Source organism: Anabrus simplex, chromosome 2 (genome assembly GCF_040414725.1).
Source record: "Anabrus simplex isolate iqAnaSimp1 chromosome 2, ASM4041472v1, whole genome shotgun sequence".
NCBI classification, from domain to species: domain Eukaryota; kingdom Metazoa; phylum Arthropoda; class Insecta; order Orthoptera; family Tettigoniidae; genus Anabrus; species Anabrus simplex.
In genome coordinates, this window is record NC_090266.1 from 597,543,411 (window position 1) to 597,568,092 (window position 24,682).

At 42.3% G+C, this 24,682-nt stretch overlaps 1 protein-coding gene across 4 annotated transcripts in view; it reads right to left on the reverse strand.

The window, feature by feature from the left end:
• The window catches only part of LOC136862937 (uncharacterized), a 636,984-nt gene that overhangs the window by 355,116 nt on the left and 257,186 nt on the right, over positions 1 to 24,682 (reverse strand). Inside the window, exon 1 of one of the 4 annotated variants that reach the window (XM_067139228.2) lies at positions 23,307 to 23,449. The exons of the other annotated variants lie outside the window; for them this stretch is intronic. The gene's annotated coding sequence lies outside the window, so the exon portion shown is untranslated. Of the gene's footprint in view, positions 1 to 23,306; positions 23,450 to 24,682 lie in introns of those variants that run through there. 4 annotated transcript variants of the gene reach the window in all.

Here is a 24,682-nt window from a genome sequence, read left to right on the forward strand (position 1 = left end):
CGTATTTTTCGTGGAAATGGCCACATGATCAATCTTGAATTCTCCCCACACTATGTTGGGTGCTTTCGATGTTGTAAGTTTTCGTCTTGGCTTTTGAAATTGCGTTGACATAATTTTGAGATTAAAATTTTGACAATATTTTATGAGGTGTTCCCCATTTTTGTTTGTACGAATGTGTGCCGAGTACGGGCCTTTTATTTGTTTATATTTTGTCTCCTTACCGAATTGCACATCGAAGTCTCCCATTAAAATTTTCACATGTCTTTCTGGTACGTAGTTGGTTACTTCTTCCACGTCTTCCCATAAATCTACTATTACTATTATTATTAATACTATTTATGGTCCAATTTGTTGAAATACATCAATTATAATATTGATTTGATTTTCTGAGATGATAAACATAATTATAGTACCCAAACATATAATTTCAAGTAGGTGTGTATGTATGTATGTATGTATGTATGGTCACTCAAAAATAAAGTGAAAAAATAAAGTAAACCACAATCGTCAAAAAGGAGCGCATGGTATTGCATGTTCCTCGCATTTAATATTTTATCAGACTGAATTTTAGTTATCAATATACAATTTACCTTCCATGTATATCCAAACTCTGTGGATATCCACAGCAAATATTTTTTTATCTACAGGACCAATAGGGTCCGAGAAATTTGTACCTGCGAGGAACTTATACAATACCTTGCGCTTATTTGTTTGAGCAACTGGGTGTATGTATGTATGTATGTATGTATGTATGTATGTATGTATGTATGTATGTATGTAATAATAATGTTATAGTTTTTCCGTCCCTCTATCTACTTTACGATTTTCTGAGAAGCCGAGGCGCCGGATAAAAGTCGCACAGAATTTAGGATATTTAACTTTCATTACTGACCTACACTAATATCATAAAGACAGTACGTTTGTTTGTTGAAAGTAATCTGGGGAACCTCTCCACCGACTTTACTTGTGTAATTCTTTCACGATCAGAAAGCTAATTTCTTCCATATTATTATGAGCAATATGTTAACAGAAGCTCAGGTAGTTTAAGTAGACCACGTTGGAAGCCTTGGATTGGAATGCACTGCTTGAACATTTGGTGCTATTAAGAAATGAAGTCCACGGAGTGCTGTCAAATTCAGTTTTCTACAAAACATATTTTATGCATTTTCTTAGCAACTCCAATAGTTTTCCAGAAAACTAATTTTCTGCGTTTTGGCACATGTTTTATCCGTTTGAATACAAATTAACCGGTTAATTGTTAGCCTTGCAAACAAAAGGAGCACAGATACAAGCCTTAGAAGTATCTTTTACATAAACATGTTCAAATTTATTTTCTTCATAACTAACGATTTTCCAGAAAATTACACCTTTGACATGAGAACGTCCCACTTCGCATGCCTGCATGCATAGGAAGTTAGCGCTACGAATATCCACTTTATCATAAACTGTTTCTATATCGATACATTCGATACTCCGATGTCGCCGCGTAGTTCAAGGCCTCAGCTAAATGTCACACGCAATGATGCAAATTCTCCCCGCGAGGAGAATTATACATCATGTATCTGAATGTCTTTAATATGTATGAAAATATTTCGAATTAATAATAATAATAATAATAATAATAATAATAATAATAATAATAATAATAATAATAAAGGGTGTGGCTTCTATGGTGCCTGTCTTGCCGTCGGCAACATATAGAAAACCAGAAATTGGGTATATTCGTTATTATATCATTTGTATTTTCTATGAACAATCTATGTAAATCTAAGTTATCATATTCCGAAAACATATGCCAGAAAAGAATATTCTCATCCAGCGCCGAAGAATTAAACTGATACATAGTACATACACGAAACGTCTTCAGTGTTTCAGATTTAGGCCACATTTCACCCGACCGAGCTTGATAGCTGCAGTCGCTTAAGTGCACCCAGTATCCAGTATTCGGGACATAGTGGGTTCGAACCCCACTGTCATGTCGGCAGCCTTGAAGATGGTTTTCCGTGGTTTCCCCACTTTCACACCAGGCAAATGCTGGGGCTGTACCTTAATTAAGGCCACCGATGCTTCCTTATCACTTCTAGCCCTTTCCTATCCCATCGTCGCCGTAAGACCTATCTGTGTCGGTGCGACGTAAAAGCAGCTTGCAAAAAATTACCCGCAGCGCTTCAACGGCAAACTCGGCCAGACTGGGTGTAAGTGACTTTCAGTGCCATGGCGAGAGTGTGTCGTGCATTATTTGCTGGTTAGACACAAAGGCAAACTGTGTTTTTCTTCCTTCCCCTGCACTCACCATGCATGGCTTCTAAACTGATTGGTATTCTCCTGTGATACCTTTTAAACCGTCCCTTAGGATCAGATACATTTAATGAGAGCAGTACTATTATTTCGAATCGCAGACCAACTCATTAATGACTTAAAAACTAAATCACATGCAGGCTTCGATAGACATTTTAATGCGTCATAGTACTACAGAATCACCGTGGCTGTGCGGTAGTGAAAATATATCGAGACTCTATGGTGACAATGTTTACCTCTTCAAATAATGAAAAAATACATCCGCCCCGACCAAGGGTGGTATCAAGAATGTGGTTAGTTTCATTGTTCAACGCACGCTTAATGAACATTCTTAAAAATAATTGTTTCTCTAGCGCATTTTGTCGAAACTTCTCGTTAAGTGAGGCGTTTAAAGTATCAACAGAAAAATACAACGAAATTGTATGTTGGGTATTCAGCCCGAAGGCTGGTTTGATCCTCCGCAGCTCCGCCAACAGCTGTCATAAATAGGCTAGGCGTTACTGAAGAGGCGAACTAGCGAAACGAGGAGTGAGGTAGTTTCCCGTTGCTTTCCCCACCAAGCCAGCCGTTACTATTACATATCAGTCTGCCAAGCCCACTGAAATGCATGCACCAACCGACCCTATGAGCGATATTTTCACACCATTCATAACAGGGACTGGCTGCATAAGCAATGGTATTACTGACATCGCTCATACCTCGGTCACTTTCATATTGTCAAAGCCAATGATGAGGCTGAGATTGGTCAATGAAAGTAACAAATTTGATATAGCCCATACCAGAAGACACAGTGCACTGTAAACACAACATCTCGCCAGCAAAGGCATACAACGAAATTATGAAAGGAAATTGATCGATGAAATGAACTGAAGACAAATGGGGGCAGCGCAAATTCAGGTGGGTCTTCAACTACAGTCCTTTCAGGTAATTTTTCCACATTTATTGTTAATATTCTTATAATACATTGAATATTGTATTTGGAGAAACATATTTTTTTCCCCTCCCTCCCGTGAAACATTAATAGAACACCCAACAGAACTTCATCCTGTCCTCGACTGTATCAGTTCCGAACCGACAACATCCAGGAAATTCTCACGCCAAGCCCCTGACAATAATAATAATAATAATAATAATAATAATAATAATAATAATAATAATAATGTACTTTTAACACAGCTATGTTTTAGCTGCGGTGGCAAATCACGGAAACATTTCGCTGGTGGTGTTCACTCGAACAGAGACGAAAATAAAAATACCAGTTAGGTTCCGGTCTCGGCCAGATGCGAGATGTCTGTATCACCGAGTAAGAACAACATGCGGCCCGCGAGGATTTAGATGCGTGGGAAACACTATCGCTGTATCACTGCTAGCCAAAATCGACCTTATGAGCAGAGATCATCTGGCAAGGACAGGTGAATGGGATGTTCCCCAGCGTGGTCTCGTGCACCTGGAGCATCCGGAGCAATGCCTGACTTTGAGAGCACTGAACGCAACCAAGCTCTCTGAGGACTTCTGCGACTACGTAGCATGTAATAAATGGACTTTAAACATCCCGTTTATCCGAGTACTGGGGGAGGGGAAGTCCAGCAATAATTGTTTCATTTTCAAGATGTGTTATTTAGCAAACACACATTTTAATAATAATAATAATAATAATAATAATAATAATAATAATAATAATAATAATAAGAAGAAGAAGAAGAAGAAGAAGAAGAAGAAGGAGAAGAAGAAGAATAATAACAAATTAGTAACGACCTTCACGGTTTTCTAAAAGCCGAAAGGTTTCGGAATATTTCAGCTCAGGAGTTTGTTTACATGCCAGTAATTCCGCCGACACAATGCTGACGTGTTTGAACACCTTCAAATACCATCAGAGTGATCCAGGATCAAACCTGCCAGCTTGGGCTCAGAAACCCAAATTATGAAACAAAGTAGTGATAGTAAAATATTTCATCCTCCTCCAAACTCGTTAGCTTTGTTCGTTACATCTAATAAAAGGCAGTGGACGTCAGTTGATATTTCTGAATTACGTTTGTTTTCATTTTAAAATTTATTGTATTACAAAACAAGGTTCCATATGAGTATACTTGCGCAAACGATAATACTGGTTTATTGTTCTAATATTTCTTGATCGATAAACCCACAGGGTAAAATAGTCCATTCTTGTGTACTAGGCTCTAAAGGATCAGTAATTTACGCTCAATTGAGCTTGTAAGGCAGACTCTTTGAACAGATTGGGCGGCATCTGCCATGTATAGGAATTTGCGTGTTTTTGTGGTGGAGGATATTGTGTGTGGTGTGTGAACTGCAAAAAGAAAAACAATTGGGGAAATGGAAACACCCAATTCTCACTCCGAGGTAATTAAACGTTTAAGTTCAAAATCTTTCGACCCGGCTGGGAATAGAATCCGGGGCCCCGAGGACTAAAGGCCAAGATACTGATCACTCAGCCATGTAGTTGAACTTCGTTTCACTTCTGTCTTACAAATTAGTAAAATATTATTGATATAGTAAAAGGTTACGTAGACGATGCAGAAAGAAGGGAAAACTGTTGGTTCGATTCCTTATTTTATGTGATTTTGATGTCTATGGGCAGGTTTGTAAGTGGTGGTGGTGGCGGTATTATTTTGATGATGATGCCTGTTGTTCAAAGGGGCCTAAAATCTAGGTCATCGGCCCCTAATGGCACGGAATGAGACGAAATGTAAGGACAATTAAAAATTCATAATACCGACCTCGATAGCTGCAGTCGCTTAAGTGCGGCCAGTATCCAGTATTCGGGAGATAGTAGGTTCGAACCCCCACTGTCGGCAGCCCTGAAAGTGGTTTTCCATGGTTTCCCATTTTCACACCAGGCAAATGCTGGGGCTGTACTTTAATTAAGGTCACGGCCGCTTCCTTCCCACTCCTAGCCCTTTCCTTTTCCATCGTCGCCATAAGACCTATCTGTGTCGGTGCGACGTAAAGCAACTAGCAAAAAACAAATCCATAATCCACCACTGACCAGAATTCAAAATGTAAGGACCAAGAATGAATGGATGGATATGAAGTTAAAACAATCAATGGACCTGACCCGCAATGCCCCACATTCCCAGAAACTAGCGTTAAACAACAGTATTACTGACTGCTTCTAAAGCACAATACTGAATCAATGATGGTGGTTTTATAAACGGGTCCAAAATCCAGGTTATCGGGCCCTCATAATGACACTTATCGCTAGGAAAGTAGAACCGTGGCATTTGTCATGTTGCGGTACGAATCAAAAGTAGCGCAGATCCGCGGTATTCCACACATTATGGTACTACTCACAGGTAATGCAATGCGCACATGTAACACAGACCTGTGGTGTTTCGCACATTGTGTCACTATTTACAGGCAACGCAAACCTATGGTGTTCTTCACGTAAGTGGACTAACCACAGGGATTCGCACTATCCCGTGGTGTTCCTCACATAGTGGGTACTAATCATAGGCAAGGCAGAAAAATGGTGTCGCTCATATAGTGGTACGAATCACAGGTACTGTAAAATTCATCCTGAGCACATACTGTCGCTACTAATCACAAACCAATTGTGTACCTAACTTAGTGGTACTAAGCGCAAGTAATAGCAACCCATGGTTTTTCCTATGTGGTGGTACTAATTACACGTAGTATCATGGTTCTAATTTGATCATCCCTTGGTCGCCCCTTTTAGTCGCCTTTTACGACAGGCAGGGTATAGCGTGGGTGTATTCTTCATCTGCGTCCCCTACCCACAGGGGATGGAATTTTCAAGGGAAGTACAACTAGAAAATCATCCCCTCTTAATCATTAACAAGAAGTGAGAAAGGAAAATGCCCTTCGAAGAACATATATATATATATATGTTCTTCGAAGGGCATTTTATATATATATATATCGGAAAACGGAAGGGAAGGACGACGAAGGATGCGAAATTGCATGTTCCACTATTCCTCGCAAACTTAAAATCGTCGGGGTCGGAAGATAACTAGAGTTGGCCAAGGAGGTCGGATAGGAAAGTTAAAATGTAGGAACCTAACTCAAGTAAAGGGAAAAGCGTCAGATTCATTTAGAGGCGCCTTGACCACCAACCTTCGGTGTGAAGTTTACAGCCGTTGGGAAGTCATCTACACTTCACTGAAAAAAAAAAAAAAAACCACAAAAGAAGTTAAGTACCTAGGAGAAGTGGACATGAAATGAAACTTCACGTGCTGAAGGAAACTGTGATTTTATTTCAGCTTTACAAAATCAAGTGAAACATTCAACGAAGTTGGCAATACGAGCACACTGATGGTCTCCTGTCAGTAGGATGTTGCACCCCCTTCGGCCTGGATGCATGGAGAGATTCGGTTTGAAACAGTGTCATACAGGTGTTGTATCCCCTCCTGAGGCAAGGTGAATCACATCAGTTGAAAATGACCCTTGATATCCATTTTTGCAATTTACTTTACGTCGCACGGACACAAATAGGTCTTATGGCGACGATGGGACAGGAAAGGGCTAGGAGTGGGAAGGAAGCGGCCGTGGCCTTAATGTATAGCCCCAGCATTTGCCTGATGTGAATATGATAAACCACGTCAGACCTTATTTAGGGCTGCCGACAATGGGGTTCGATCCCACCGTTTCCCGAATGCAAGCTCACAACTACGCGACCCTAACTGCACGGCCAACTCGCTCAGTGTCGTTGATATCCTGGATATTGGCACTGGGACAGATCAGGAGATCTTGGTAGCCAAGGGAGTACCTCAACATCATGCAGGAAGTTCATAGACACACGTGCCGTATGTGGACGAGCGTTGCCCTTTTCAAAGATGGGAAGCTACCAGGATAATGCCTCACGAACGAGCGTTAACACATGAGGACGCAGGATGGCCGTGACATACCGTCAAGCCGTCAGAGTTCCCTGAAATAAATCACTACCAGAAGTGCCTTGAAGTCGTACCCGATGGCACCCCACACCATGACGAAATTACACCAGGGTGTCTTTTCTTATATAATTTTTCTTTACGTCGCACTGACACAGGTAGGTCTTATGGCGACGATGGGACAGGAAAGGGCTACGAATGGGAAGGGAGCGGCCGTGGTCTGAAAGTACAGCCTCAGCATTTGCCTGGTATGGAAATGGAAAACCGAGGAAAACCATTTTAAGGGGTTCGAGCCCACTATCTCCTGGATGCAACCTCACAGCTGCGCGCACCTAACCGCACGGCCTGCTCGCCCGGTCGTTCCCATTCAGTCCAACATCGAGCCACTGTCAAATCGGAATGTCCCACATACCTGGATATTGCACGATTACGCCAGCCGGACACATACACCCAGAATGAAAACCCTTTCAAAATCTGTCAATTGCTGGTAAGGTTGTGTCACACGAGCGCATGGCACCGTGATCCTTCACAGTGCTCACTAACCGTACTACTACTACTACTACCACCACTACCACTTACTACAGGGAGAATGATTTAAGTGTTCAGACTTCTACTCGCATGCCGTGGGAAGTCCCGAGCGAGCGCCCTATGGCTTCTGTCAACACTGGCGAGATAAGTTCACTGCCAGCGCGCAGCTGTTTAGCACTCTGCCCCTCAGTTCCCTAGAAACTATTGGACTTTTAAGATGTGTTGTGAGGTTATTATCACGATGGTTAAATACACTATAGAGCAAAGAATATTTTAGGTCGAGCGTTATTTGCACATAAAGAAAAAACCAGTTAAAAGGTGCCTTCGGAAATTCCGTAGACAATTTCCCGGTGCGACAGTACCATCAAAACGTAACGTGCATCAGCTTGAAAAAAGAAGCTAAGGAGAACAGCTCTCATACGGGAGAGGTTAGAAAACATACATATAGGTCAGTCCACATAAGTCGCTTCGGAGAGTTTAATATCCTAGTTGATTTATTTACTGTTTTATTTATTTATTTATTTATTTATTTATTTATTTATTTATTTATTTATTTATTTATTTATTTATTTATTTATTTATTTATTTATTTATTTATTACTGGCGAGTTCAGTTTAATTTCCTATTTATTTATTTACTTATTTGTCCAGAGCACCTATGTAGCCGGTGAGTTCAGTTTCGTTTAGTTTCTATAGACGTAATCATGCCGCTTCTTTGAGCCGACTATGCCTGCTTGTCATGGCGGGCACTGCGCTCGCTGTCTCCGCTTCCCAGTGCGCCTAATCCTCGGCACTCCGCTGTGAACTTTCAAATTAATCACGCTGTACTACTACTACCGGGCGAGTTAGCCGTGCGGCTGTGAGCTTGCATCCGGGAGATAGTGGATTCGAATCCCACTGTCGGCAGCCCTGAAGACGGCTTTCCGCGGTTTCCCATTTTCACACCAGGCAAATGCTGGGGCTGTACCGTAATTAAGGCCACGGCCACTTCCTTCCAACTCCTAGGCCTTTCATATCCCATCATCGCCATAAGACCTATCTGTGTCAGTGGGACGTGAAGCCACTAGCAAAATATCTACTACTATTACTAAAACATGTTTTCATTTCTCCCTTGAAGTGGGAGGCGAAACCCACTTTGCATCCGCCGACGCCATTTGTAGCTGCGCACGCCTTTTATTTATTGCATCATTCCCAATAAAACGGTCACGTGGTGACAACACTAATGCACTCTGATAGCCGTTCGAGCCGTCATTGCAACTCTAATCATTTACAATCCTACCGATGGTACGCATGTGTACGAAATTTTGTCGACATTGGACCAATCCTTCCAAGTGCTTAATGTTTTTGTCTGCGAGTGTATTACGACAAGTAGCGGATGCTGTGGATATATTACCAATCACAAGAAGATAGTCCTAATTATTACGCTGGCCCCGTGGTGTAGGGGTAGCGTGCCTGCCTCTTACCCGGAGGCCTCGGGTTCAACTCCCGGCCAGGTCAGGGATTTTTACCTGGACCTGAGGGCTGGTTCGAGGTCCACTCAGCCTACGTGATTAAAATTGAGGAGCTATCTGACAGTGAGGTAGCGGCCCGGTCTAGAAAGCCGAGAATAACGGCCGAGAGGATTCGCCATGCTGACCACACGACACCTCGTAATCTGCAGGCCTTCGGGCTGAGCAGCGGGCGCTTGGTAGGCCAAGGCCCTTCAAGGGCTGTAGTGCCATGGTGAGGTATAACTGCAATGGACACACGAGGTTAAATAATATTAAACCGGGCGAGTTGGCCGTACGCGTAGAGGCACGCGGCTATGAGCTTGCATCCGGGAGATAGTAGGTTCGAATCCCACTATCGGCAGCCCTGAAAATGGTTTTCCGTGGTTTCCCATTTTCACACCAGGCAAATGCTGGGGCTGTACCTTAATTAAGGCCACGGCCGCTTCCTTCCAACTCCTTGGCCTTTCCAATCCCATCGTCGCCATAAGACCTATCTGCGTCGGCGCGACGTAAAGCCCCTAGCAAAAAAAAAATAATAATAATAATATTAATAATAATAATAATAATAAAGTAATTTTATGCCGCGCTTACTACTATTGTAGTTTTCGGAGGCTCCGATGTACCGGAATTTATCCCACGGGATATCTCTTACGTTCCGGTAGACTTATCTGTGCACCTTCCAAATACCACCGGACTGAGCCGGAATGTAAACCGCCAGTGTGGCCTCTACCATCTGAGAAATTAGAGTGGAAGAAGCTCGTGAGAAATCACTCGAATTCCAGCCAGTGCATGTGGGATTTTTGAAATAAGTCACAACCGCATGGTTCAAATTTTACTTAAAACTGGAGGTCCCTGGACTACGATTACGATGTGAGCAGTAAACCAAACTTCCATCTTGCCGTTTTTGCTTTTGTTTAACAGCTTAACATCGCACTAGTATAGGTAGGTTTTTGACGTCGTTGGGATGTTAAAGGGCTAGGACTGGGAAGGCAGCTGCAACCGCGCCTGTGCCTGGTTTAAAAATCAGAAACCACGCAAAGCTATCTTCATGCGTGTCGACAGTCTGGTATGAGCCTACCATATCCAGAATGCAAGCTAACAAATACCTGATCTGAATCGCGTAGGTGATTCGGCCACATTTATTGCTATGTATTAAACGTCATTTCAATTGATCAGGATTTTAGAAATGTTTTTCCCTGTGAAGGTTTTGTTTAATGTTCCATTGAATAAAGCAATTTAAGTATATAATGGCTTTAGGAATGGGTAATAGTCTAGTTTGTTCTCGAAAGCAACTAAAGGACTGAATTAGATTAGCTTTTGGCCTAGTCGGTTACACCGTACAATATGTTACTGTAATCGGTTACATTAGAATTAAGGTGTTAATACAGGCGCACTGATTACTTTGGTTTCGGGGGTTAGTATAGGAAAGAAAATACTTTCCTCTAATAAGAAAATGTTTTCTTCCTAACACAGAGGAAATAATCTGTAATGGCACATACCTAATATCTCATTACCACGTTGAGTTTGAATCTTATCTTCTCATAAAAGTTTAAGTCCGATTTTCTTTTGAAAAACTTCATCTCACGCTAATTATATGCAAAACTTGGCATCTCATCATCACCTTTAAATGTATTAGTATGACAGTGTGAAAATCATCTCACAATGTGAACAGCCTTGTGACATTTCGTGGCAGTCTATGTTGGCCAGTTCCAGTGAGCCGCAAGGTGCACGCAGTGATGGTGAGAGCAGAGGTCTTTTGATGTGGAGTGGAGCATGAAGTAATGCCTGCCTATATGCTGACTGGCCTGAAAGAGGACATTCCGTATGGATTAGCGCCCACTGAGGCGTGAATCTCCTCGACAAGAAAGTCACAGAGGGTGCTAACTTTCACGCACACACTTGCTGTATGGCGTCTCTGCTGCTACTAGCTAATGCGGAGAACAACATGTCCTCTAATATCTATATATAAAATAAAAGTTTTGTCTGTACGGTGCTCAGAATTTAAAAAAAAAGTATTTCTGTATCGGTTGTGTCCACAGTAAAGGAAACGAAATTTTTAGTTTTCAGTCATTTCTGTCTGTCTGTCTAATAATGTTATTGTTTTTACGTCCCACTAACTACTTTTGACGAGTTTTCGGAGACGCCGAGGTGCCGACTATTTGTCCCGCGGGTGTTCCTTTACGTGCCAGTAAATCTACCAACACGGGGCTGACGTAATTGAGCATCTTCAAATACAACCGATCTGAGCCAGGATCGAACCTGTCAAGTTGGGGTTAGAAGGCCAGCGCCTCAACCGTCTGAGCCAGTCAGGCAGTCTGTCTGTCTGTCTGTCTGTCTGTCTGTCTGTCTGTCTGTCTGTACGTACGTATCTATGCGCATTACGAGAAAATGGATGAACAGAATTTAATGGAAATCAGTATGTAAAGTCGGGAATAAGGCACTACAGTGTTGGCTATAAATGGGTGAAATGGTAGTTTTGGATGAAGGCTTAACCATAAATTCTTCATATTTGTTGCTTAGTCCATATGAACACCGAACACAGTTAACATCGAGATGAAGTTCGATCCTGTTAACTGGAGGTGGTGGTGGTTTCTGTCATGATTCCCTTAAGGTTAAACGCCACGTGGTCATCAGCCCATATCGACAAGAATAACTGTGAAGATGACTATCAAAATAAGAAAAACATTTCATGAAGGAATGATCGTTTGAAGAATAAGACAAGAGGAAGTCATAAAAGGAGGAAGGACTCCCTTTACATTGGATGCCCTAATTTCAGAGAGTTGGAAGAAAACCAAATGTAAAAGCAAAGTCACCTCCGTACAGGCCATGAAGGCCCTTGGAGGAGTGGAAGGTAAAGGCTTCCACCATTGTTAATCTCGGCACGTGTTGGGGTAGAGTGGTTAGCTCTACGCCCAGCCGCCTTTGCCCCCAGAAATTAACCTGGTACTCATTTTGGTGTAGGCTGAGTGAACCTCAGGGCCATATGCACCTCCGGAAGTAGAAATCACGTTTCTTAAATTTTACGATTTCCTGACGGGGATTCGAACCCACGTCCTTCCGGGCGAACCGAGCACGCCTTTACCGCCTCGGCCAGGCAGGCCCTGAAAACCAAATGTGAAGGCGTACAACATTGAAAGCCCATAAAACTAATCAACAATAACACTGCATTGGCTATTGTTTATTGTCATGTGCTTTTTCTCGACTGCTGCCGCTCATGTCCGATAGATGGCATTATTGCTGCGTGCCACGTAAACTACGGGAGTTAGCTACCCAAGTAGAACAGCCTGCCTAAATATTGGCGGGAAGTAACTAGGGTGTTAGGTAACTTTCTTTTTAGCATGCCATTCCCCTGGTTCATGCATGGTCTGATAATTACTGGTATGCGACACACAGGTTCATCAGAGTATTCCAGCTATTCTGCAGGTGATATGGTATATGCTATTGTAACAGGAATGGGGAGGTTGCTCACTTAACAGACAGCGGCACAGCAGTGTTCAGCGCTCTTTGTAGCTGGGTCATTCCAGATGTGGAATTTGGCACAGTTTGAACGGCAGCGTAGTAGAGTACTGTTCGTGAAAAGTGAGAAACTGTACCGTTTTGAAATTGATCGAGCATTTATTTTAACCGCAACATTCCAGCCCGTTAATACTGTATTCGAACAAGACTACTGACGTCATTGTTTTATTTTAGTTGGAATTAGCCTCTGTGTACTGTTTTCGTTTATAAGTTTATAAGAAAATAATTGTTTCTTTATGGTTTATGAAATCTGTTGCTCCGGTGAAGAGTATTTATCTTTTCAATTTTCCCGCTTGTGATGCAGTATGGGGCTACGTGATCAATGGAGATGATGTTAGGTCATGGCCACTACCTTCCCTGCAGTAACTCTTCCCTATCCTACCAGGGTCGATAGCCTAGTGCGACGTAGAATAATAATAATAATAATAATAATAATAATAATAATAATAATAATAATAATAATAATAATAATAAAATTTATAATAATAATAAAGAAAATGGCCGTACTTCAACCATAACAACTGGAACAGTGACGATGTTTTCAGATAAGCGCATTAATCGATTTTGCTATGGGATTCACACCCAAGGAAGTACACTTTCAACTCTTCGAACAGTAACAGACCACTGTCCCAGAAAATAACTGTCATTCTGGGTGGTGATACCAACAACAGTTTTAGCCTATGTTAGAACGCTGACATGGAACTAGCTTTATGCACCAATTTCTCCTCAATTGGTTGCAACTTATACCCAGGAATTGAGCAAGTAACTATCATTTCGAGTCGATCTCGAGTGCCTCGATCTTGGGATAAGTACGTTAACCATTTCCGTAAGCACGACACACGCACGGGAAGGCGCACAGAAGTTTCATTGAACACTCCGTTGCTGATTATGATTCATATTAGGAGCTTTGCGGAATATTTGGTCATCAGTCACGTAAGTTTTAATGTGAAGGATAGGTTTCATACGTCTAAATTGTTTATGTATTATATAGAGAGGTATTTAATAATGTTTATCTGGACCTGAGGGCTAGTTCGAAGTCCACTCAACCTACGTGATTACAACTGAGGAGTTATTAACGGTGGTATAGCGGCCCCGGTCTAGAATGGATTTAAAATAAGGGAAGATCCCAGCATTTCCAAAAGCGAATACAGGGAATAAACGTGTGTCACTACACCGCCAAGTGACCGCTGACTTGTCATTAGTTGCTAATCGAAACTTCACACGTCATGATGTTCGGGCTGCCGACAGTCGGGTTCGAACACACTATCTTCCGAATGCAAGCTCACAGTTGCGCAACCCTAACCGCAGTGCCACTTGCTCGTATGTGATGATCTCAACTACAAAGATGATTCAATGAAAATGACACTGCTACCTATTTCGACTATTGTCTTCGGCATGATTTGACCCTACGTCTATTCAAAGTATATATCAATGTAGCAAGCGGTTCAGCGTACTGATGTCCAGATTCCTCTTCTGTCATAATAGAGTCATCCCCGTAGCTACAATACCGTAACTACCTAACCAAAGGACGGACAGACGTGGTTTCCTTCGACAGACAACGTTGTCTTCAAAATTGCAAATGAAATGGAGAGGATGGAGGCTGACGTATCTGCAAAAAGCATACTTTTCATCAAAGTAGAGTTTAATATACGGTACCTCTTAGAACTTTCATTTCATTTCATTTCATCAACACATGATATTCTACACCTAACTCGCCAGTCACGGCCATGCGCAATACAAGAGCATCGGTCAACTCATGTCCCCTGCACAAGTTCATAGAAGTGTCATCCATCAACAGGACGAGGCCACAGGCAAATTACAGACAGTGTGAATTTAATATGTCAATGTCACAGCAACAGAATAGTTCTCGATTTTTGAGTAAGGAAAACCCTCATCATTTACTTCGGTTTCTAAAGTGGTCCATAGTCTTCACAAAATGACAAAGCCATCCTTAAAACAGTGCTGATGGTTCACAATACAACATTTCTCAATTGTATTTTAATGTGGTAACGACAGATACCGCAGATCGGGCCTTCTTCAAATCATCTTGAGGTATCGAAATGACAGTTTACTCTTTTCTACTTCTTATAGTGCTTCATATCACCAATTCTTTAAAAGTTAATTCTCATCCTTTCTTCATCATATACACCTTTAGAAGTTTAGTGTTTCAAGTTACCTCGTTCTATGCACATGTAATACAACATTTAAAAGAAACTTTGGTGATTGAAGTGCTTGAACCGATTTCAAATCGGAATTAGGTGGGTGTCATGTGATCTGCATACCGTATTCTAACTTGCCCTTTGCGGAGGGGGAACTCCGCAACGCCTTGGCGGTTTGTAAAGACACGTCTCCCGGACCAGACAACGACCATAACCAGATGATGAAACATAGTGAGGATAGTCTGTTATATCTCCTTCGTGTGTTCAACCGATTCTGGATAGCGGTTGAGTTTCCGTCTTATTGGCGAAAGGGCATATCCTCAAGCCCGACAAAAATCCTAAGTATGCAGGAAGTTACAGACTTACTAACTGTTTGTGTAAGCTATTTGAGGGGATGGTACATCGCCGACTTGTGTGGTGTCTGAAGAAACAAGGACTTCTGTCCGAGTACCAATGTGGTTTTAGAGACGCTCGCTCGACCACTAACCACTTGATACGCCTGGAGAGTTCAATCCAGGATACATTTCTTCGCAAACACCATTTGGTGGCCATTTTCTTTGACTAAGAAAAGCTCTTACCCACACTAGACACTACAGGTCCAGGATTATACGGGAAGCTGTGGAAATACGTAGAAATCCTAACAATTTCAACAGGGACACCGGCTGTCAATTAATACCTGGTTGCCAGCCATTAAAAATTTACGTAGGTAGTTCCCTTCCCTGCCTCTTCACTATTGTTATTTCGTCTCGGTGTTTTCCAAATTCGTACGTTCCTCGTCGCCATATGTTTCATTCCAGGCTTATGTGTATGTCTTACACCTGTCATATGTTAAGCAAACACGTTATGTGAACCGCTTAGTCTGATTGTGATGGTTCTGTCAGCTTCTGCTTCGAACGCTAGCGTTGTGCCACGTCCTGGGTGCCATCTGGTGGTGAATGAATGTACCATTTCCACTTCTACTTCTATTATAACGTTCTAAATTCAAGTGTCATTGTTTAAGAAGCCTTTCTCGTGGACAGTAGAGAATTCTTCTGAGGACGCAGAGCACCGTTTTCTGCAAAACGTTAAGAATTTCACCTTATTTTCTTGACACGGCACAAGCCCAAAAGCCTATACAATATCATGTCTATTTTTCATCTTAATTTGTATTAAATTCTAGTCAGTGGATACATTTTCAAACTTTAATTATATTATGTCGTCCATCTCGTACCATTACGGGCCGATGATCTTAGAGGTTAGGCCCCTTTAAACAACAATCATCGTCGTCACCATCATCATCATCCTCAATGGCGACAACTGTGTCAGCTTCTTATGGAGCTCAGTCATCGTGACATGACAGTCTATAATAATTGACGGGACGTTAAACATAAAACTTTATTAACAAACCACTCAACACCCACTCCGTGGGTCTCTCGTACTGCGTGTATAAGCGACTGCAGTTTAAGGTTTTCACATCATCTGGCCTTACTGGGCTGAGTGGTACAGACGGTTGAGGCAATGGCCTTTTGACTCCAACTTGGCATGTTCGATCCTGCTGGCTCAGTCCGGTGGTATTTGAAGGTGCTCACATACGTCAAACTTGTGTCGGTAGATTTATTGGCACGTAAAAGAACTCCTGCGGGACATAATTCCGGCAACTCGGCGTCTCCGAAAACCCTGAAAGTAGTTAGAGGGTCGTGAAGAAATTATTATTATTATTATTATTATTATTATTATTATTATTATTATTATTATTATTATTATTATTATTATTATCTGGCCCGGGCCATTTCGACATCATACATACTGCTTCTGCTAATCCATCTCTTTCCTTGTGCACATTCTACTGCCGTAATTATATGAACATACACAACCAACCATTATACTTCTCCCGGTAGTGTGACCATCCCATTCTTCTCTCTTTTGATCTGGAAGTGACTTGTGCCTTGACGTCCAGTTATTGTAAGTTTACATCTCGCTGCTGTCTAAAGCAAACACATCATTTATTGTGCAGAGTAAAAGAGACTTCATGATAAGAGGAATGACAGACGCAGGCTTTCTTTTATTGTATGGCTTTTAGTGCCAGGAGTATCTGAGAACATGTTCGTCTCACCACCTCTGTAGCTGCTTTCCTGGTACACCCCATTGGGGCGAGCTACATGCACTGCTGTGTGAGGGTGTTGTCCGCGGGTGAAAGTGTAAATGTACGGGCTAGGAATGTGAAGGAAGCGGCCGTGTCCTTGATGAAGGTAGCATCCCGGCATTTGCCTGGATATGAAATGGCAAATAACGGAAAATCATTTCAAGGATGGCCGACGGGCGATTCGAGCCAAGCTGCCTCCGGAGTACAGGATTACGCTGACCAAGTGTCACCCGAATATAGGTCACCTGGCTGGGCAGCAGTCTACTTGAAAATACAAGTCCGTTAATGGGCTATATGTGTCGCAGGATTGTTGCTTATCTTTGATGAAGTCGCTATATAAAATACAGCCTATTTCGATAAAACAACAGTTGATATTGATTCGCTCCATTCCTTTTAAAAAGGCTTAACACTTCAATATTGCTTTAAATTATCATCATATAACCAATGCCAAGGGACTGCCAAACCCGTGTGGCATGACACTTTTAAACACAGATATGAGCTTCTGTGGAATTCAGATTTATGTTTGCTCATTTGATTGGGTACAAGCCATGCTGTTTGGAATCACTTTGTTGACAATGTGTTCATGAAAATTTTCTAGTTGGTCGATCACAACAAATAAATCATAAAACATGAATCTGAAATCAAATCGTAATCAGAATGACACGTTTCGTGTAGTCAAGTGGACAATTCCACATTTCTTATGAAAATGAGTATGAAAATGAAAATTCACCTTGAAAATATGTAAGAGTACGGAATGCAGATGTACTCTATATACAACTAGCTTATTTATCACAGTAACTGTACAAACATTAAGTTGCAAACTGAAAATCACTCTTGCGCAGAGTGCTGTTACATACTTAGCTTATTCCGAAGTCACACTCACTGAACACTATGTACCCTAGCTTAAGACAAACTAAATCTTACCTTTTCAGTGAGTTCACGTTTATTGTTCAATGTAATATCCGCAGTTGGCCTTTCAGGAAATTCCTACACTTTCCGTCCAGCAAAGAGGATAGATAAACTCGTAAACAATGACACTATCACGCCCGTCGAAGCTTTCCGAAAGTCCATTAATCCAATTTAAATGTAGAATCCCACTTGTACGGAACGTTTCATTTCGACAGTAACTGGATTTTTTGTAACAGATCAGGGGATCTTTCTTACCATTTCATCACTAGTTTATGTTTTTCGATCCATCAGGTGCCAGAAACGAAGCAGGAAGATTTCGTGTTCCTACGAATTTTACAGTAGCAAAAGACCACATTTCCCGTTGTGTTACCGTGGCAACACGCAACTTTAATTTCACCATAATGGGTCATCCTTATATTTTATTTTATGCATTTAAAAATGTATCAATAATTTTACTGGCCCGGTTGTTGGATCGAAAGATACGCCACAAATTTAATACTGCGCAAGGAACAGAGTTCATTAAGTCTCATTAAGGCAGCTACAATGCTATCTGATCCTCAAGGTAGCAACTCGCGAATACAGGGGTGTTCCAGGCAAATGTACTTTAATTTAGGCCACGATCGCTTCCTTTCCACTCCTAGCCCTTTCCTATACAACAGACACCGTAGGACCCATGTGTGTTTGTGCAACGTAAATCCAAATAGAAAAACAAAAATAAGAGAATGTTAGAATACGGCATGCAGACAACATGACACCCACATAGCTCCGGTTTGAAATCGTTTCAAGAACTTCAATCACCCAAGTTTCTTTTAAATGTAGTAGTATATGTGCACAGAACGAGGTAACTTGCAACACTAAATTTCTAAAGGTTTCGATGATGAAGAAAGGATGAGAAGTTAACTTTTAAAGAATTGGTAATATGAAGCACTATAAGTAGAAAAGAGTAAACTGTCAATTCGATACCTCAAGATGATTTGAAGAAGGCCCGATCTGCGGTATCTGTCGTTACCCACACTGCCTGCAATGGAAATTCCCGGTGCTGAAGGTGATCCATGTATACCCGAAATACGTCGAAGTTTAGTCCACACTTGGGATGACGGCATATGTGACGTAGTAGACGACACACATCTCTCCCACGAAGCTTTCTTACCCTACCGAATAAGAACTCGCACCTTAGCATGGGGATTTTAAAAGTTACCAAGTTGGCCACAGTAGGCTGCCTACGGTAGCGTGTATGGGCGCGACGCCGTTCTTTGATAGCTGCTGCAATTTCTTCGTTCCACCAAGGAACGAGTTTTCGGCGAGGAGTACCTGAAAACGATGGAATGGACTCCTCAGCAGCAACAAGAATAACTACTGTTATGTACATTATATCTCCGTCTACGGTCCCCGCCTATTCACGTCGTGAAAAACAGCTAGTGATGTGAACTTTGGCCAATCATCATGTTTAAGAATCCATCGAGGAGGAGCCCCCAAGAATTTCTGGTTCAACAAAGTAAGAACAAAGAGAAAATGGTCACTGTCACAGGGATTATCGTGTGTATTCCACAGAAACAGCGGAACCAACGTTCGGCTGTATAGACTTACGTCTATGCGAGAGTATGTGCCGTAACGTAAACTGAAATGAGTTGGTTCACCTGTATTTTAAATACATGAATCCAGCTCTCGTACTATTTTTTTCAACACCCTTCCCCTGGGACAAGGCGTTTCAGAACCCCATATACGGTGATGGGAATTAAATCGCCCAATAAGAGGAAGGGAGGTGGAAGCCGATCTATAAGATCAGTGGCATCATTTATATTAAGAGGCTGCCCTGGTGGAAAATAAACATTACACACTGTTGCTATGACAGACAAACTACAGCCTCCAGCGGAGTTCTTAGTGGATCCTCTTCGCTGTAGGTATCAGAACGGACAAAAATTACCAACGCCACCGGAAGCCAGGTTTGCATAATGTCGTTCTGCCGATTATAGTTGAAAATTTCACAAGACCGTATGATGGCCTGGTCTGAGATTTGTTTCCTGATTGCAGACTACTCTCGACCGAATACACATTAATGAGCTGGCGCAGCTCAGCAAGATGCCTATCATAACCGCTACAATTCAAATGTTACAGTGCCATAATGTGGGTGTGGATTTCTGAGATTTAGGTTAGAAGCAGCGAGATGCTACCTAACCTACACTCACATCCCCATCGGAAGATTGAGATAAATGCTCCATGTTTCTTCCTACGAGGGGAACGCGCAGGTTTTCCAGGAAAAAGGTCTGCTGGCGCCGATTCAGACCCTCCGAGTGGAAGGCGTAAGACCCCATTCATAGGAGAGGTGGAAGAACGCCTTGTAAGGGCGTTCCTCTTTCCCGCCGTCGATTCTTGTTTAGACGGGCTGGGAAGTAATTTTCCAGCCCTGGTCGACGATGCCGCGTCCTCCGGCTTAGGCGCGGCTTTCGCCGACCTCTTGAGGGAAGGAGACAACTTATGGGAAGGTGTTCCAGTTGTAAATAACGAACCTGGGAGAGACTGTGCTATCATGCTAAAGTTTAGTGTCTTGGCCGGGGCATTCAGAAAATTAAATTTACGGCGCGCTTCCTGATAGGAAAGACCATCCAGGGTCTTGATCTCCTGGATATTCTTCTCACTCATAGTATGCCGGACAGTTCCGATCTCGAGGAGAACGTAGACCAGGGCACTTAGCGCACCTATATGGAGTTGTGCACTCTTCCGCGCCATGAGCTTCTCTTCCATACGTACCACACAGAGATGGATTCGAGCAACGAGATTCCATGTGTCCGAATCTCTGGCATTGATAACATCGCATAGGAGGCGGGATGTACGGCCTCACATCGCAACGATAGGTTGTTACCTTTACTTTCTCTGGCAACACTGACAATTTGAAGGATACTATGAACGCACTCGTGGCGACGTCTTCACCTTTGACTTTGTGCGTGATGCGCCGGACGTGTGTCACGGCACCGTGCTTCGTGTCTTCCATCAATTCATTGTCAGTGTTCAGAGCGATATAACGGTGGAAGATAACTCCACGAACCATACTCAAGGTTTTGTGCTCTTCCACTTTGACGGGTATTTCGCCAAAGTGGTCGCACTTGAGCAACCGATCTGCTTGGAGCGCAGTGCTCATCTTAAGAAGCAAACCACCATTGCGCATATTCTTAAGATCCTCAAATTCGCCGTATACACCTTCGATGTGTCGACTGAAAAGGATCGATTTGGCCAGCTTGAAATCTTGCCCATCGGTTCTTGTATTCACCCTCACTCTCACTCAATCACTACTGATCAGCATTTAGGGCAGTCGCCCAGGTGGCAGATTCCCTACCTGTTGTTTTCCTAGCCTAGGGAAGCTTGAACTCAAACAAATACGCTGCGCTTGTTCCCACGGGTTGCCCCCCTTAGGGAATCAGATGTAAAAGACTTGGGTAGCGAACTACCCGAGGCAGGCGGAAGTGGTTTCGACGCCTTGCCCGAAATCATCCTCGCCGAATGCCACCCACTCCTATCAGGGGCCTCTGTAGCCGAACAAAGCAGCCAAGGCAATACCCACCTGGTCCTAGCAGGTATTCCTCGGTATCCGAAGTTTTTTTTACAACTTGCTTTACGTCGCATCGACACAGATAGGTGTTATGGCGACGATAGGATAGGAAAGGGCTAGGAGTGGGAAAGAATTGGCTGTGGCCTTAAGGTACAGCCCCAGCATTTGCCTGGTGTGAAAATGGCAACCGACGGAAAACCATCTTTAGGGCTGCCGTCAGTGGGGCTCGAAGCCACTATCTCCCGGATGTAAGCTCACAGCTGCAGCTCCCTAACCTCAAGGCCAACTCGCCCGGTGGATCCGATGTTAGCCGATACCTAACACGGATTTCTGAGGCAATGAACACTAGGACTACCTTCCTCCAATCACCAAAAATAATATGTACCCTATATCGTGTACAGTATAATAAATACAGTTAAAAAGTAATAAACAATTAATATGTCCTTCCGCCATTCGGCTGTGCGGGAGACCTGCTTTGTCAGGCGGATACTACTGCACGGGTACATGGCGCTTCCACCCGCAGGCTTCCCGGAGTCACGAGCGAGCTTTCGAGCGTCGTCGCACACGTAAGAGACCCATCTCCGAGCAGCATGCACATCAAAAATTTCAAAAAGTTGAGGAGACCGATGGCCACATGACCCTTTTAGTCGCTTTCTACGATGGGGGGCGCGGGGGGGGGATTTACCTGTGTATGTATTCAGCCCCTCCCATCCATAGCGGGTCGAACACATGATACCAAACCGCAATCCATGTCCGCACCTAGGTCGCCCCTTTTAGTCGCCTCTTACGACAGACAGATGCCGTGGGTGTATTCTTTGTCCGCGTCCCCCACCCACAGCGGGTAGTTGTCACCATTGAGCACACTCAAATACCAGTAACATCAGCTGGGATTGAACTAGCAATGTTTGTAATAGAAAGTGAACAACTAAACTAACCAACTACCCCAATGAAATTAGTATAATGTATTCTTTTCTCCAGAGTCTGCATTGAATTTGATTCCCCTGCTCCATACTTATTTCAAAAAATTACTAGAATTGTGTTAACTTAAAGTCTTGGGGTTCAAACTTACACAATTACACTTTACAATTACACTTCTCAGCAGTGGCATACGTAAAATAGGATGAAATGAATGCCAAGATTTGCATAGCCGGAAATTGAACCAATGACGGTTGCAACCACACTAATGACTATGTACTGGATTACGAGGGTTAAAGTAAAGCATTTTACTTCTTGACTGATGTTATCTCCCGCATTAATGCCCAAAATCAGGTTTTTTTTTCCAAAACGTAGCTTTGTGATGAAATCACCAGACATCCTGGAGGTGTATGAGTACTTAATCTGCCTGTCTCTCAGTCGGAGGTCCCGGATTCAATTCTCGAGGGTATAATCCTTGACCGAGGGCTGGAACGGGGTTCATTCGGCTTTATAAAACCAACTGAGAAACTTTGTAATATGGGAGATAATGGGACGGGTCATGAAAGCCAAGAAATATGGCTGAAGGTATCTTACGCTGACCACGTACCACACGAATGTAAACAGCAGTCTACTTGACAGTACAAGGCCGTTAATGGGTTATATGTATCGCAGTTTGGTTGTTTGTCTTTGATGAAATCACTACATAAAATACGGTCTAGTTTGATAAAACAACAGTTAATATTGATTCGCTTAGTTGCTAGTCTCTGGATAAGGAAAATATGAAATTTTACCTAGTAAACAATTGAGAATCAGAAGCAAAATGTATACTGGAGGGGTAAGTCGTAGCAAATCCTGGTGCCCTTGATTTTCAGTAATGCCTACTGCTGGATATCATGGGCGATGTACAGCAATATTCCGTGGTCCTTCACTCCTTACATCAAACGAAGAATTTTATCCTTACCTTAGTATACCAGAGGAATTTCTCATGGATGTAGCGTGCCTGCTAGAATTCCGACACGTTGAGCGCGCGTGAGGTGCCAATGAATGTGTTGTAAACAGCTCCACTGCAGAAAGGACGAAGAAAATACTTTATTACCCCGTTGCCACTTGTAGATCGCAACTCAAAACTTCCTTGCACGCCTGCGAGCACGGCTTTCTGCACGGTGTTATGATTATAGTCGTACTTGATGCGTTCTACTTTCACTCTTACAAACAGGAAAAATTTAAACACATAGAATCAGCACGTTTTCACTTCCCGACATGTGGAACAGAATGGAACAAAACAACGACTGGAATGTAGGAAGCGTATTGTATAACCGCTAACTTCTAAATATTTTCACGAATATAATAACTAGTAGTGCTTCCGCTGTGTGTTAGTATTCAGTAGTCAACGTTCCGCCATAAAAAAACAATTTGATTTCATAGAGATTAAATATGTTTAAAATATTCGCACTGTAACTAAATTTCAATTACTTGACAATAGTTGATAAATGATGGCGGCTTCGATTCTGGCTCTGTCTGATGGTAACGGAAGATGATTGAAAACACCAGCCGCATTTTGGTAGTCCAGATATGACACAATAATTTCGGTGGGATAAAATTTCAGCACTTCGGCGGCTGCGAAAATCATAAAAGTAGTTAGTAGAGCGTAATAATAATAATAATAATAATAATAATAATAATAATAATAATAATAATAATAATAATAATGCAGGAGACAGATACACTCACTAAACCTTTTACCTTTTACTTTATCTGAGCTGAACAGAGCAATAAATCAGTGTAAGAATGGTAAGGCTGCCGGCCTAGATGAAATATGTGTTGAGCAAATTAAGCAATTTGGACCTGTTGCTAAACAATGGTTACTAGAACTGTACAACAATTGTATAAACACCTGCAAATTACCACGTGTGTGGAGGAAATCCAGAGTAATCGCAATTCTCAAACCAGGAAAAGACCCAAATGATCCAAAAAATTACAGACCTATCTCACTCTTGCGTCATCTGTACAAGATCTTAGAACGGATGATCCTGGAAAGATTTACTGTGATCATTGAACCACTTCTTATTCCAGAGCAAGCAGGATTCCGTAAAGGGAAAAGTTGTACTTCACAGGTCCTCCATCTGACACAGTATATCGAAGATGGATATGAAAATCATAAAATCACAGGGGTGGCTTTTATCGACTTATCTGTTGCATATGATACAGTGATACTGTTGCGCAAATTATACAACATGACAAAAGATTACAAGATGACTCAAGTAATTTGCAATCTTCTCCAAAATCGTAGGTTCTTCGTTGAATTTCAGGATCAGAAAAGTCGATGGAGGAAACAAA